We start from the raw sequence: 15055 nt of genomic DNA on the forward strand, positions 1-15055 counted from the left end.
GCGTTTCAGTGCTCCGTCCGGACGTAGCACTAGCCACAGCGAAAAACGTAATGTGTTGAAATGTATTTTTTACCAGAAGTAAACTAATGATAATAAAAACAAAACTGCAGGTGAACTGGGGAACGTTTTTCATAAAGTAATTAATCTGAAACGGAGACACGAAGACGAGAAATTAAATGCAGAAAAGACTAAAAGAGGCGAAGACGCCGCCTAGACCGAAGCGCACAAGTTTTGATTTAACCGAGTGCAGGCAAACTTAGCAAACTTAAAGCATAATTTTCAGTAAGGGACACATGCAGCTGTGAAAGCTTCATGCACACATATACTTGCATTCATTCACACTACGAATAGAAGCTTCAAATTGTATATTCTCAGGTCGGCCCACTCGTCGTGAATCTGTGAAGTCGCAACTCACAGCGCTGCAGCCTTTGCTCTAAGTGGTGTTGACAAAGCCCTTTCTGGTGGGGGCGTCGTCTGCTAGGCTATTCCGTTGACCACACACAGCCCTTGCTTTGTAGCAAAGGAGGGCAGGGCGCTTGCGATGTCGAAGTGCATGGGCGATACGCCCCTCCTCTTGAAATGCGTTCAAAATCCTATTGACATTAGCCTGTGTAACCCCGACTTTTTTCTATATCCCTTTGCGTCATGCCGCCCATCGACATTCTCACAATGCGTTCCCGTGTTTTTATGGGCCCTCGAGGAGGCATAAAAATGTGCGCACGCCCACTGGTCAAAGAAAACCAACCTCGTTGAAGAAAACTGTGACTACTTGGCTACATGATGACAGCAACAATGCAGTCGATAATACAAAACACCAAGCCAAATCGAAAACCCCGTCTATACTCCGTTTCACTTTGTGTTGTACCGCAGCCGACGCTACGAGTGTTATCTTGGCCAGTTCATCGCTAAAAGTGTGTCACGTGGCCTTCCCATTGGGTACAACTGCACGGGAAAGTACAATGTCACGTGTCAGGGTGAAAGCAATGGATTGGTTTTGATGCCTCGCAGCATTGTCTGCGGTATGTAGTTTAATTTATCGTTGCATTCAGTTTGTCGTGTCACTGTATTTTTCATTTTTGTTGGTGTTCACAAAAGTAAACACAAACATGAAATGAACAAAAAAAGTAAATTAAACTCAAGATGACACACGGTTTATGCCACGCCTAAGCAGTATCACACAAGCAAGCGCTGTTCAGATCTTTGCTTAAAGACTGTTAGCTATGCCAGCAGATAATGAACAGGGGCTGTGTGCGGTCCACGGAATAGCCTAGCAGACGATGCTCGCAACAGAAAGAGCTTTACGAGAAAGCGCTTAATCTCTCCCGTGACGCCGCATTTCTTCGCGGCACAGCGCTGGTTGTCCCGGCAGTCGACGCTGGCTTGAAATTATTAAAAATTTGGGCCATTGCACATGTCCATTTCAAGACGCGCTGCACGCCAGTAGCCGAGTTAAGTTGAAGGGAAAAATATACAGTGGAATAGAAATAATATGTATGAACGGGATGTATCAAATAATGTGTCTATAATATTTGATATAATCAACGCGAGAAGAAAAATGTGCCATATACATGCCACAACATATATTTGATGTTTGTGTTTATAGTGCAAGGTCAGCCTACCTTTGAGGAGCGGCGACACTGGTTTGTTCTGTAGTGGAGAAAGTTTGGCAGTGCTGTACCCACTTGCTAGCCTGGGGTCTTTAATGTGCATTACACAGGAGCAGGATGTATGTTAAAGTAGTGCTGAAGACAAAACATACTAATTGCATTAACGTTTTTGCGTGGTATTACCGACTCGTCCAATTAATCGCAGTGCAAGTGCATTGCGACCTTGCGCTTTTAGTGTATGCATATGTATTGTGTAGACTTCCAAGCTCCATGCTTTGCACAATGCTAAGGCTTGTTCAAATAGGTGCTATAGAGCCGTGAGGAATAATACAACTTAAATTAACTTCTTTAGCTGTTTCCTAAAATATGAAACAAAAATGTTGAATGAAGCTCCAGAGTAGCAATTCACTAAAACTTCAGAGAGCACCCAAGTCAACAAATCACTTGGGACCATTTTGTCCAGCTTTACGCTTGGTACCATACTGTCCAAAACCACTTTGTCCTACACCCGACGCCGGCATCTTGGTGCTTAGTACAGAGCAGATGCAACTGCCGATCGTCAAGATTCGAAAGTGCGACTTCCTCAGCATTAGATTCGGTGTTAAGAAACTCGTGTAATATTACTTTGCTCAGTCATGAACTGTTAAAACATTTGTAGAGGACGAAAAAGCATTCTTTTGAGACTTCAGATAAAGCTTCAGGTAGCAACTAAGATTTTTGAGCCCCAAGATGGGCAAGCATTACTCTGAAGCATAGCTTTTGGTGGCTCTAGTCTAGAGGATGCCATCCTTTGTTGTACCCCATGCTGACAGCACATGCTAAAAAAAATTCAAAGAAATCTCCGTAAAAAAAATGTCGCCATACCACAGTCAGAGCGAAGAGTGCGTGCAGGGACAGATTTTCACAAGCTTCAAAACAGAGGAAGGAAAATAAGCGATCAGAACATTAACGACCAGATGTCATCACCCTAAGCAAAGCGCACATAAAGGCACCCCAGTTTGATGGACTTTTCACATTCGTGCCAGACTGGCGATGAACAAGTATTCAAATATATATATTACTTATTCCAAATTACGAGTTTACCTTCTAAAACGAGCATGGGTGTTCTGGGCTGTAGACTTGCAGGTTTCGAAACCATGTACACGAACAGAACGAAGTGGTACCATGTTTTCTTATACTTTTTATTCTGCACGTTTAAAAATTCACATATATAATCTAAAAATAAAATGACAGTAAAAATCCTGGTATAATAAATACCAGTCCAATTGGCTTGAAGGCTGCATGCTTACAATAGGAGCAGCGACAGGTGTATGCGAAATCGGATCAGTGCGCAGTTCACGGAAACAGGTTTTCCTTATGAGAAGCAAGAGGGGGCTTGAGAGAGCAACGTTTGACTTCAAGCTCCAGCTTTTGGATCAGCTTCATCTGCTTGAGGTTTTGCTCCTGCAGTTTGAGGACCCCCTGCAAGAGCAAGAATATGGGCACGTGAGATGGCGTTTCAAACCAAAATAGTCAAGGCACGAGACACACAACACCTCTGAAATTCAAAGCAGATTATGATTACCAAATCCAGACTTTCTTCTTGTTTTAAGTGTATTTACAAAACCTTACAACCTTTTGCCCAACCATGTTGCCACCTGGTGGAAGACTGGATTCCAGGATTTTGAGGACGAAACAATGTTGTCATAGTCATTGTTTGATCGTGCCCTTTTTGGAAAATATGGCTATCCATTTGAGATATTGATGTACCAGTGATGTTTAGGAGTTCATAGAGTCCCGTTCAACGCTTCCGAGGCCTCATTTTCCAAAATCCCTTTCAAGCGGAAGTGGTCGATTACACGGCTACAATCGCCACCAACCACAAAACTACATTAAAAGAAAAGAAATCAAAATTTGTTAATATTTATTGCTTATTTTCTTTTATATAGTGCGACCCACTTATCATGATGCAACACTTATTAACGATCAGTTTCTAAAGTTTCTAGACTGGAAATGATCAGTTTCTAGTCCAGATACAACAATAAATTTGGTTATAACGATTGAAATTTCGGGTTTTCTCATTATCGTTATAAGCGAGTTGTACTGTATATCCATAATTAGATGGAATTGCTAGAGTTCAATTGTAGTTAAAAGAAGAAAGAAGCCTGGAACTACTTTCAGTCGTAGGCAGCGCTGTTGCTGTGGCGGTAACGGTGCCTCTGTGGCCTAGAGTGTAGACTGTCACCATAAGACTTGCTCTGACGCTCTTATTGGGTTGCGGGGGCAGCAGCCTCCACAGTTCACCAAGTTACCACGGGACGAAGTATACTGCCAGCAATAGGTAAAGCCTACATGAAAAGTATTTTTTGCTCCTACTATTATACAAGATTGCTCTTGGCTTGCCTGCAGATCGTTAGTCTTGGGATCGAGATTATCACTGCCGTTTTTGCCAGCGCATGGAGGGGATCCGTGTTAGCGCCGACGGTGGCCCCAAACATTTTCAACGGCACTGTGCTCAAAGTAAGTTGACATAGATTAGCAACTGCTACATGGGATATCTACGCGAAATGCCGCTGCCAAGAGCCTCGCTGTGGCGCCACTTCTTGTCGCACACTTCCAATAGTCAACGACAAGTGTGAGAATGTCAGGGTGTCTTTCAAACACCCAACCTCTAGCGCAGGCTTGCTGCCTTCTGGCTTGCTTCGGCTGCACGAGCGAGACGACAAAGCGTTATCGTAGGTAGGGAACTCGTGCTGCAGGTGGGACAACTGCCGTTCACCCTCTGTCTGCGACTTTAGAAGTGGTTAGAGCAGGCAGCACTTCCTCACGAGACGTGATACAGACGCCGTCGGTGGTGGCACCTGCAACCAACTGCCAAGGTGCACTCCCTTTTAGGTGCACCTTGGCAGTATACGCGTTGTTTAATCAAATATAAGAGCCGACATTCGCCAACCGCCAAACGGAGTGGACGGAGCTTCGTTTGTCAAAACCCTGCCTCTACGAGCGAGACAATAAACCTGCGTACAAAGCAACGCGATCAATTATTGTGCCGGGACCTCACATTTGTATTCATCCGCATTTCAATGCGAAGAACGGTGCCAAAGAATGAGACCTCCAAAAGCGAGAATCGAATCGAGCTTTCACTTTCCACACGGGCGAGTCTACCATCTTAAGCTTTTACTCTGTCCCCACGCATGCATAACAAAATGAGGCTGCCGCCTTCTTTGCCGACAAACAAAAACCGTGGAGCTCCGCGAAAACGCAGCCTACCGACCTTGGTCATCCTGGTCCCGGTCTGCCGCATCTGCGTAGCCGGTCTCGTCTTCCAGCGACTCCACAAAGACCCCGAGCTCTTTCCTCAGCTCCTGCGTGTCCTTGGTCAGCCTGAGCTCCGTGGTGCACTCCACAGCATCTCTCGAAAGCACGTCGGCCTCTGCAAAGCTCTCGGCAGCGCCGTCGTCCGGTCCGGGCTGTCTTGAGAGGGCCGCGTTTGTGGTGTTCTTCACGCTCCTCCCCATCTTCTTCTTCATGTTGCGCAGGAGTCCCTCGAGCTGGCCGACGTGCGCGGACAGCTTGTTCTTGGAGACCCGCAGCTGGGAGATGAGCCGGTCTCGGTCCTCGAGTTGCTGTAGCAGCTCCGCCATCTTGCGGCGCAGCTTCTCCTTGGGCAGCTGAGCAAGGGCATGAAAAACGGCAGAAAATCGCTTCAATGTCTGACAATATATATTTTCTTTTGAGTGTCTAAATTGGATGCGTGCCAGAAAACAAAAAAAAAAAAAAAACATTTTCCTAGGAAAATATTTTTGACACAATATTTAGCTCATGAAACCTGCTTCGAATTAGGAGCGATCCAGAAAACATGCTTCCATTTCAAGATGTCGACGGTGAAATGGACTACTGGTAGACTTTTTGGAATCGATAAGACAAGTTTTGCAACATAAATAATGCATTAACTTATTCTTTTTATTTTTGTTGGGAGAGTATTTTGTGGCAGGTGTGTTTATCTGGACACTTAGAGAAAAAAAAAAAAGTGCTTTAAATTTTATTTGAGAGCAAACGATATAGAAAGAGGCTGCAAGTTCTGCACAAGAGCTTTGAGTGACCAACAAGCAAAAGGACGAAAATGTGCTTTTCCTTGGGCAAAACCAATTACACTGCACGCAAGGATTTATGAGCAAAGCAAAGCGATGCAACAAACATGTTGCTGCCCAGTATACCCATTTCATTCTCTCAATAACCGTAACACCCATTTCTAAAGTAACCTCCGACCGTAACTGGCTTCGGGATATCAAATTTAGAACTCCAGAAAAGTACTTTAGATATGAATTTTGGCAAAAAAGGCCAGTTCCAAGCCTTTTTCCCAAAGTTTGGGTGGGTATAAGTCCTGCGAATCTTCATGGTGCAATCAATGTGGAAGTGTTTGGAGTTCCTGCAGCTGGCATTTTCGTAGCTTCATTGATGGGAGACTGATCGTCAGGGATGCTTGCAGCATTTTGGAGTGAACATCTACAGCCACCATTCGTTAAAGCAACAAACTGTGCTCCCTGCCATCAAACTACTTGGCAAGGTATACTGGCTTAGGTCATGCTTCTGCTGCGCACAAGCTCCCACTGCAGAAGTTGAAGCTCGCATGCGCCAAATCACCGTCTGGGCCTACAGTGCAACGTGGGTCATTGGTCACCATAGTCAGTAACAAGGTGAGGTCACCCTAACAATATCCCACACTGCCTGGTGATACTTACAAAAATACAAAGGGGAAGGACATTGGCTCAGAATGGCGAGGGGAGGAATCCTACTCTTGGCTTCCACTTTAGGTGGTGCAAGCCAGAGCCATATATCTAGAGAGTATGGCCATTCGTTGGGAAGTATAGGAGACAAATGAGGAGACACCATTGGCCGAAAGCAGGCTGGGTGTGCTCCAAGGAGTCTTCACAAATTTGAATGTGCCCAACCAGAAGCCGAATATAATACCCTGGCGGTGGTCGCAAGAAACAAACTTGACAAGTGCGTCGGAGTAACTCTCGGCGACTGAAAATGTGGTGCACGTAATGTTTCAATCATGGTTATCCAAAATCATGGTGGAAGACCACGACTAGCGGAACAATTGACATAACATGTACACCAAGCGCCAAGGGCCGGGAATCTGCCGTCAGAGCAAAACAAAATTGAGCGACACATTCGTTTCTCTTTCTGCATGATCATGATCAACACATCACGTGCACCCTATTTTCAACCATAAAGGGTTACTTAATTTAACTCTTATGCTCTTATTAAAACTATTAAAGCTGTTTTTCACTACCACCGCTAGGGGATTCTTTTTGGCTTCTGGTTGGCCAAGAGAGCATGCAGGGGTGGAACTCATGAAATGTACTTGGGAGCAGCCACTGGAGCAGCTTGAAATACGAGTATCAGCTGCTTAGTGGGCGCCGTCGGGTTAACACGGTCCTTGGCTCAAGAGGCGGTTGCTTAATTTTCGTAATTTTCCTGCAGCCTGTGTTGTTGGCCGAGCAGACGACTGGAGCTGTTTCGTAAATGCGGATACGCACAAAAGCTCGATTTCGCGGACAGATAAGTCGCATGGTCGAGGCATGCGAGTTAGCTGAAAAGTTAATCTCTGTGGAACAATTCTGTAGTCATCGCCGCTTTCCTTAGATGATCAAAACTGATTAGTATATTACCGTCCCTCCGGAGCCCATAGTTTCGGTTTTGAACGAAATCTCCGAAACGAATGTTTGACACGAAAAGAACAAAAAAACACCGGCAAAACAAAACTATGCTTTGCAAGTTTATCTGCACCGGCTACACTTAACCGTCTCAGTTCAAATACCTATAAAATTGGGCATTAAACAAAAGAAAATCTGTTAAATTGAACGCGCCACCTGTTCAGGCGGCCCGGCCGACCCGCCGCGACCTGGACTCAGCCGCCATGTTTGTCTGGTGGGGGCGCCCCCTATAGGTCGCTGGAGTCGCGAATACGTTGCTTTCGCTGTGAAGAGTGCGTCCGTTAGCCTTGTTTATCAGGGTTGCCAGGTTGGGCTATAAATAGCCAAATTGGGCTAGTTTTATTTGCGGTTGGCGGGAAAAAATGGTAGTTGGCTATTTGGCTAGTATTGGGCTATTTCTGACCTGTGCATTGGGCTATTTTTAACCTGTGCATTGGGCTATTTCTGACCTGTGCATTAGGCAATTTCTGACCGGTGCTGGAACTAAAATGCCTGAAAGCACTTGGGTTTTTAGGTTCAAAATTTTTCACCACCTCCGGCGGCTAACACCCTTACACGAATAAAGGCGTTAGCCAGAGGACGAGCCATTTACACGAATAGGGGTGTAAAAATTTTAAGTGTGCAGTGTGTATCTACGCTGAGGCTCTTAAATTAAATCAGTTGAAAGTAAGCGCTCTGTGGCGTTCTTCCTCTATGTCTTAAAGCGCAATCATGTTTTCTCACGCACAATACCAACTCGCCCAACAATCGGCAATGGTAGGAGAGTTCTGAGGGAGACCATGCGTATTTTGACCTCTGGTAATCGAGTAAGCACACCGTCCCTGGCATTGGACAGTGATATGAAGCGTTTTTTGTGTCTCTATAAGGTCTTGTTTTGTGGGTTTTCTAAAAATTGTAAGGGCTGTGCTGGAGCTGGAGTTGCCTGTTATCGCATGTGGCTGGTCAGCCCTCAAACGAGGTCATCAGGGTGGCTGGTTGGTGTGAATCATGTAGATATGTCTGAATCATGAATCATATCGGTTCTGTCTGAGTGTCCGGCTCTCGGTGACCTAGTGAAGAGTAGGTGTTTCTTTTTTGGTGGTGAGGGTTTTGAGGTATATGTAACAACGTTCGTTGTTCAAATAAACTAAAAGCGGTGTTTGAGACTTGTTGTTTTGTCCGTTTTTTTTTTATCGTTCCGTGTCCGTTTTTTTATGGAACTTCTACATTTATTGATATATTTACAGGAGTAAAAATGAAAGGGAAAAAATCTATTCATTTATTCGCTTAACGCGTTAAGCGAATAGACTACTTCCATAAAGCCCTGCATGCAACACGGCGCGCGTTGCACTCTGGGAACTAGTTGGCCAGGGAGGAGGGTGGCATGGTTTCGGTTTCGATCGACACGTCGACAAGAGATTATTTTCTGGTCCCGAGAGCGTCATTTGTGGTCTCTAAACTAACCTAAATGGTCATACCTCGAAGCTTTAGCACAATCCCGAGACGTATAGCTTGTCTTAACACATGTTTGTTGTATTTTTGTAATTGAGCCTTCCTGTTAGCGTTCCAATCGAGGTATGTGGACGAGCCAGTGCTGGGAGTCTTGACGCTGCGAAGCTCGAGTGCTCGGGGATGTTGCTTGTGTACGAATCAACAAGCTGTAGCAACCAATAAGTATGCCTACATCGAGCTTGCGCCTTTACATTAGTGTTGTTGATCAGGAAGTTTGCTTCGTGCGTCCATAGACGAAATATTACTTTTTGCAATTACTGTTTTTCTTAATGTGCCTGAGTATGCGAGGTAAAACTCGGAGGTGCCATTGAAAAGCTAAATTTTAACACACACTTATCTGTACTGATCCGCAGCACTGCATGAAGTGAAGTCCCCACCCGCTTGGATTCCACTAATATTAAACATCGCGTATGCGCATAAAGTTATCCTGCAATCATAGGCGAATTCGCGCATACAGGCCGTTTTAAGAATGCAAAAGTCGAGCACTTGTGTGAAGAATGTCGCACCGTTCGCCGGTAGTGCGTCAGACGGGCATGAACCCCTATGCGCACCGCATTGGGGTTCATGCATGCCCGTCCGGCGCACGGTGCGACATTCTCCAGACAAGTGCTCGAACGAATTCAAAGCGCATTTGACGGCTGCTAATGGCCATAATATTTGTTATGTGATTGCTTTCTTCCTGCCTGAGTATGCCGAGATAATTTCAGACACACCGTTCCCGGCACAGATCTCGGGCGTCAGTAAAAGCTCGTCCAAAAAGGCTTAGCGAGGAGTAGGGGACACTTGTTAGGGCCTCCGTCGTAGCTAGCCGATCTCAGCGTTTGCGAAAAGTTACTCTTCTATCAGCATAAAATTCTAGTGGGAGATATATGATGACACGAGGAAGACATCATAGGAACTTTTGTGCAGTAGTGAGGTCGAATTTATTGCGTTTCCTTAAAAGTTCACGCGCAAACGCTGGCCTCAACTTTGATACCCTGTGAGGATGCGGCTTGCTCAATGAAATAACGAGAAGCGGACGTTTGGCAAACAAAATGCGTGTAAGGCTCCAGACGAACAAATTTCAGTTGTAGTTCACTGGCACTAAACGGGATTACTGACATTGAGCTCAAAGATGCACTCGTGGGGTGAGGTGACTAAGCCACGACTTACTACGTTCGCAAACGCACGCACAATATACGGTGTTTCGGGAACCAAGGAAAGTGCGAACAAAGGTAAAAAACACAGGCGAGCTGGTGAATGGTATCCATAATAACCCTGAGACGAAGGAAAAATAAAAAAAAACGGACAGTAGAGACTTCGTTGTACTGTCCGTTTTTTTTTTTATTTTTCCTTCGTCTCAGGGTTATTATGGATACAAGGAAAGTGCCCCGGTCTTCGTTTTGTATCGCTCGAGAATATGTGTATTGTACGTTCGTGAAAAGTCAGATAATCGAAAGCGCAAGCATCGCGTTTGGTCGCGGCGTGATAGCATGAGATGAAGCTGCTCAGTCGAAACCAAAACTGAGTGGCCAACTAGTTCCCAGAGTGCACTGCGTGCTATTTCGCCGCGATGGGGCGCGTCGGTTTTGGAAGAAGTCCATTGAACGCTGTAGGGACATCTCGTCACGCGCGTATCATTAGTAAGGGTTCTGATGGAGTTGCCTGTTATCGCATGTGGCTGGTCAGTCATCAAGCGGGGTCGTCTGGATGGCAGGTTGGTGTGACCATGAATCATTTGGATCTGTCTGAGTGTCCGGCTTTCAGTGACCTACACTCTAAAAAAAAAGGGTGTATTCTTACACCTTTTGTCCCCTATGAGACACCCCAAAACTTCAGACGTCGATCTGACGGTACTACCTTTCACGAGAGGCTTGATAGCCGTGTGGTACAACTTTTTAACATATCTAATGTACGTGTTACTGACTACAAAAAAGTAATCGAGGTTTTCTTGGTCCTACTGCAAAACCTCAGTGTTTTCTTTCTGTGGTCTTTGATACGTACTTTAGCTATTTAATCAGTTATATCGCTCCGTTATCAAGCCCCTTGTAAAATGTATGGCTGTCTATGCGCTGTGCGTCAAACTAAAGTTTTGGGGTGCGTTATATGGGACAAAAGGGTGTATGGTGATACCCTTTTTTTAAAGAGTTCTTTTTTGGTGGTGAGGGTCTTGACGTATATATAAGAGCGTTCCTTGTTCAAATAAGCTACATCCATTTTTTCAAGAAAAAAAGAAAGTTTCGAGCATTTATTTATTTATTTATTAAAGTACCCTCAGGGCCCGAAGGCATTACAGAGGGGGAGAGCACATACATGAAACAAAGATGTTCGTATACGCGACGCAAAGTCTTACGAGATTTGGTTGTAGGAGAAAAAAGCGATAATTTTTGGCGCTGGAACGTGTACGTCTTGATAACATATATAGTAGAATCAAGCTACATATATCTTAATTCTCCACATAAAGGTGGAAATTAGTAATGGTTCGCAAGGAGTCGGACTCTTTTTACTAGAGTTCTTGACGTGAAAACGGGTATAAAAGCTGTGTTTAAGACTTGTTGTCTTTTGCGTTATTTATATAGTTTGTGTCTCCCGCTACTATGTAAGTTCTTCACCAGCTCGCCTGTGTTTTTAAAGTGTTATAACGGACTGAACGGTTTTGTAGACCGAAAAACGATTTAATGAAAACTTTATGGAATAATTTGATACAAGAGGGCTATATTCGCGTCCGTTTTCAGGCTTCTTTCAGACGTATTTTATTTTGATCCACACGCATGGCTTGTTCGTGTCACATCGTGTTTCTAAGGGTCCTTCTTTCTCGTTTCCACGCCGGGACCCAGCATCGGGGGTCGAAGTCGAGCCCCCATCCGGTCGAGTCGAGGAGGCTCTCCTTACGGGTCTTTGCCGCCAGCGTATTTGCTTACACTCCCGAGCTCAAAATCCTTGCGCCCTCGCACACTCGCACATTTTGCTAATGCTGTCATGATCCTCTGTCTAGCCATCGTGGAGGGCGGCGTCGGCGTGATGCGCTTGTAATCGGAGGATCTGCTGCGGTGCAGGGCGAGTTGGTTGAAATCGACGTCAACCGCTGCAAGTTGTTCGTAAAAAAAAAAAGCTATTGTGCGGCAGCTTGGCGGCAATCCGGTGTGCCTTGCGGGGTAAACCTGGAAATGGTGTAGGTTTGATTGTTCACGTTGGTGATGACTTAAGTGTCCGTGGAAAAGCAGGCCAAGTTTCGAGTAGGAAGGCCGTTCGTGTACCCTACCCTGTCCCTGACGCTGTATGGAGGTGGTCGATGTTTTGCATCGTAGGAACGCTTCATGCCGTGAAGGTAAGCGAGGTTCGCGTTTGCAGCGTCGCAGTTCACGCGGACGTCGCCGACCTCGTCGGGAAACGAGGAAAATTCCATTGGTCGACGTGGGACAAAGTTGAACAGGAGTTCGAACGGTGATGTCTGGAGTGCGGCTGCTGGTTCACTCGAAAGCATGTTGCCTGAAGATAATCGCTCCAATGGTCGATGTCGCCGTTGACGTTCTTTCGCGCAGACATGGAAGGATTTTTCCGTTGGCGCGTTCGACAAAGTTGTTAGCTTCGGGAGCGTAAGGTACTGTTAGGGATGCTCTGAATGTGCCTGTCGGTGAAGTACCGCGAAGCTGAACGAGAGATTAGGACCCTGTCGTACCGGTGATGACGGCTTGCGGCGTACCGAATGAGTGCGAGTTCTGTAAATCGAAGGACGTGCTCGGTCGACTTGTTAGGCATGGGGCGTGCGACAAGCGCGTGGTGAGGCGGAACGCGGTGATAAAATACCTGTTGCCGTCGGTCCTCGTCTTGCGAAGGACCTTGCGCCGCGGCTGCCAGCCGGCGACATATTCTCTTACAAATGAGAATAAACAACAGGGTTGCCAGGTGTCTGAACTGCAACCCGCCAAACTTCTACGAGATATAGCCCAAAAATAGCCGAATGTCAGTCCAGAAAAATAGCCCAAAAATAGCCAAAAAAAAACTTATCATTTTAAAATTTTATTTTGAACACGAAAGACGCATAATACATTTTTATCCTTCAAATAGAAATATTCACACATCACTATTTCGCAGAGCCAATGGCAGAGCATGGGTACATTACTGAAGTATTGAAACGTGTGAGAAAAACCTCTGATGGAACAAAGTCCTTACAGCACTGCTCTTGGCCCCACAACCCGAATTTAACATACAAAATATTCTCAAGTGTTTCCTTAGACATCCTGTTTCGCAAGTCCGTCTTTGTGAGGGTGACTTGGCTGAACACACGTTCTACTGCAGCGTTGGACAGTGGTAACGTAAGCAGAAATACAGCCAGTTGCGATAGCAATGGAAACATACGCGATCCAGCACTGTTTGTGGCTTCTTTCACATTCTTGCTGAATTTCGTGACAGAGTCGTCACGAAAGACACGAAGCTGTAGAAGGATATACTCTGACTCCATAGCGGAAATAATGAACACCGTGTTGTGAGATCTGCAATGGTGCCGAAATGCCCCAGAAATGGCGTCCCTTGCACGTTCGGCGAACTTCCTGAAACGCTCGTACAAGCGCATGACATCATACCTTCCACTGTATTAATGGGACGCTTACCATCGGGGGATGGTGACCAGAATGACGTCACGGGAAAACTATGCAGAATTAAACACAAAGTATAGGTGCACGCCAATAAAAAGACAACCTAAAGAATGCGCAGAACAGGTGCTGTTAAGGCCGCAAGGAATCGCGCCGTCACTTGGTGAGATGGAGGAATAACAGCACACGCTTGCATTCGGACAAGATTCGGAGGTAAACAATTGCACAAGGCGCAAAAAAACCAGACGAATGTGTTTGTCACATACTTATAAGGGTCAAGAGACTGAAGCGCCAAATGTTCACGCAACTTACTCTAACAAATACATTTGAACCTAAAAACCCAAGTGCTTTCAGGCATTTTAGTTCCAGCACCGGTCAGAAATTGCCTAATGCACAGGTCAGAAATAGCCCAATGCACAGGTTAAAAATAGCCCAATGCACAGGTCAGAAATAGCCCAATACTAGCCAAATAGCCAACTACCATTTTTTCCCGCCAACCGCAAATAAAACTAGCCCAATTTGGCTATTTATAGCCCAACCTGGCAACTCTGATAAACAAGGCTAACGGACGCACTCTTCACAGCGAAAGCAATGTATACCTCTCCATAAAAAAAAATGAAACAAAAAATTGTGTGGTTTTTTTTTTTTTTATGGTTATTTCCATCTTGCTTTTCAAATTCAAACGACTCTTTTCCCTCTCCCCCTCACTTTCTAATTTACGCCCCCCCCCCCCCCCCCCCTCCCCTCCCTCTTCCGCGCCACGCCGCCGCCGATCCGTTGATCCCCGCGCCGTCAACACGCCGCCGCCGGAGGTTCAAAAACCGGCGCGCCGCCGCCGGCGATTTCTGACCGGCGCACAGGTCTACCCGAGGGGGACACAATCCGGTCGCTCATTTGGCTCTCGTTTCCCCACCTGTCTATCTTACACCCTGGTTCAGACCGAAAACAAACGAAACATTAACTTATCTCGTCGGTACTGTTATTAAAAATCAATGAGGAATTATTTGTGCGCGGCACCATACCGAAACAAGCGACTGCAAAATCGCAATTCCCATGCTACATCACACTGCATTATGCGTCGCAACGAGGCGCGCATCACCACCCAATTCAGCGTAAAATTATTGATCAAAATATATCTATAATTTATGTTGTTCCGCCTCACGTTTCTGATTGGTGCACTGGAAAACGGCGGTTGCATAAAGCCGCCGTTGGTGTTGGTGGCCGTCTCTTTCGTAGTTGAAAAATTGTGCGGATCTTTAAAGCAGTCGGGCGGTTTGAGTTTGACTGTGCCAAGTTCAGTGGATGTTAGCGTGAGGTGTTCTTTTTTATTTTACGATGTCTTTTTCACGGGCCAAGCGTTTCACGGAACCGAAAGGTTAGTTAAAATCGCTTCTGTCTCATATTCATGTTGTGCATTTGGCAGTTGCGTTCTCATGACCATTTCTGTTCCTGCATTCGCTGTTTTCTAGTTTCCTGACGTTTCATTTCCGCCTATAGTTCTTGCGTCGAACGTATCTTTTTGTGCATGTGCGTTAGTTTGCTTTTAGCAGAGCGTAATGTAGAGGTGTAATAATTCACGCCCCCTCGATTCGACGGCACAAAGCGAATCGAGGTGCCGTGGTCCTTTTATGTGTGTGCATGTGTGCTTGCGTGCGTACGTGTATGCTAATACCACGACTCGCGT

The 15055-nt window shown here is 45.7% G+C and overlaps 1 protein-coding gene across 1 annotated transcript in view; it reads left to right on the forward strand.

Annotated features, from left to right (window-relative positions):
- The first annotated feature begins 14589 nt into the window (after positions 1-14589).
- Positions 14590-15055, forward strand: part of LOC121836241 (hyaluronan-mediated motility receptor-like) — a 28641-nt gene continuing 28175 nt past the window's right edge. Inside the window, exon 1 of the mRNA XM_042291085.1 lies at positions 14590-14746. The gene's annotated coding sequence lies outside the window, so the exon portion shown is untranslated. The remainder of the gene's footprint in view (positions 14747-15055) is intronic.

The sequence above is a fragment of the Ixodes scapularis genome, unplaced genomic scaffold, assembly GCF_016920785.2.
Source record: "Ixodes scapularis isolate PalLabHiFi unplaced genomic scaffold, ASM1692078v2 PGA_scaffold21__2_contigs__length_744675, whole genome shotgun sequence".
Classification (NCBI taxonomy): Eukaryota; Metazoa; Arthropoda; class Arachnida; order Ixodida; family Ixodidae; genus Ixodes; species Ixodes scapularis.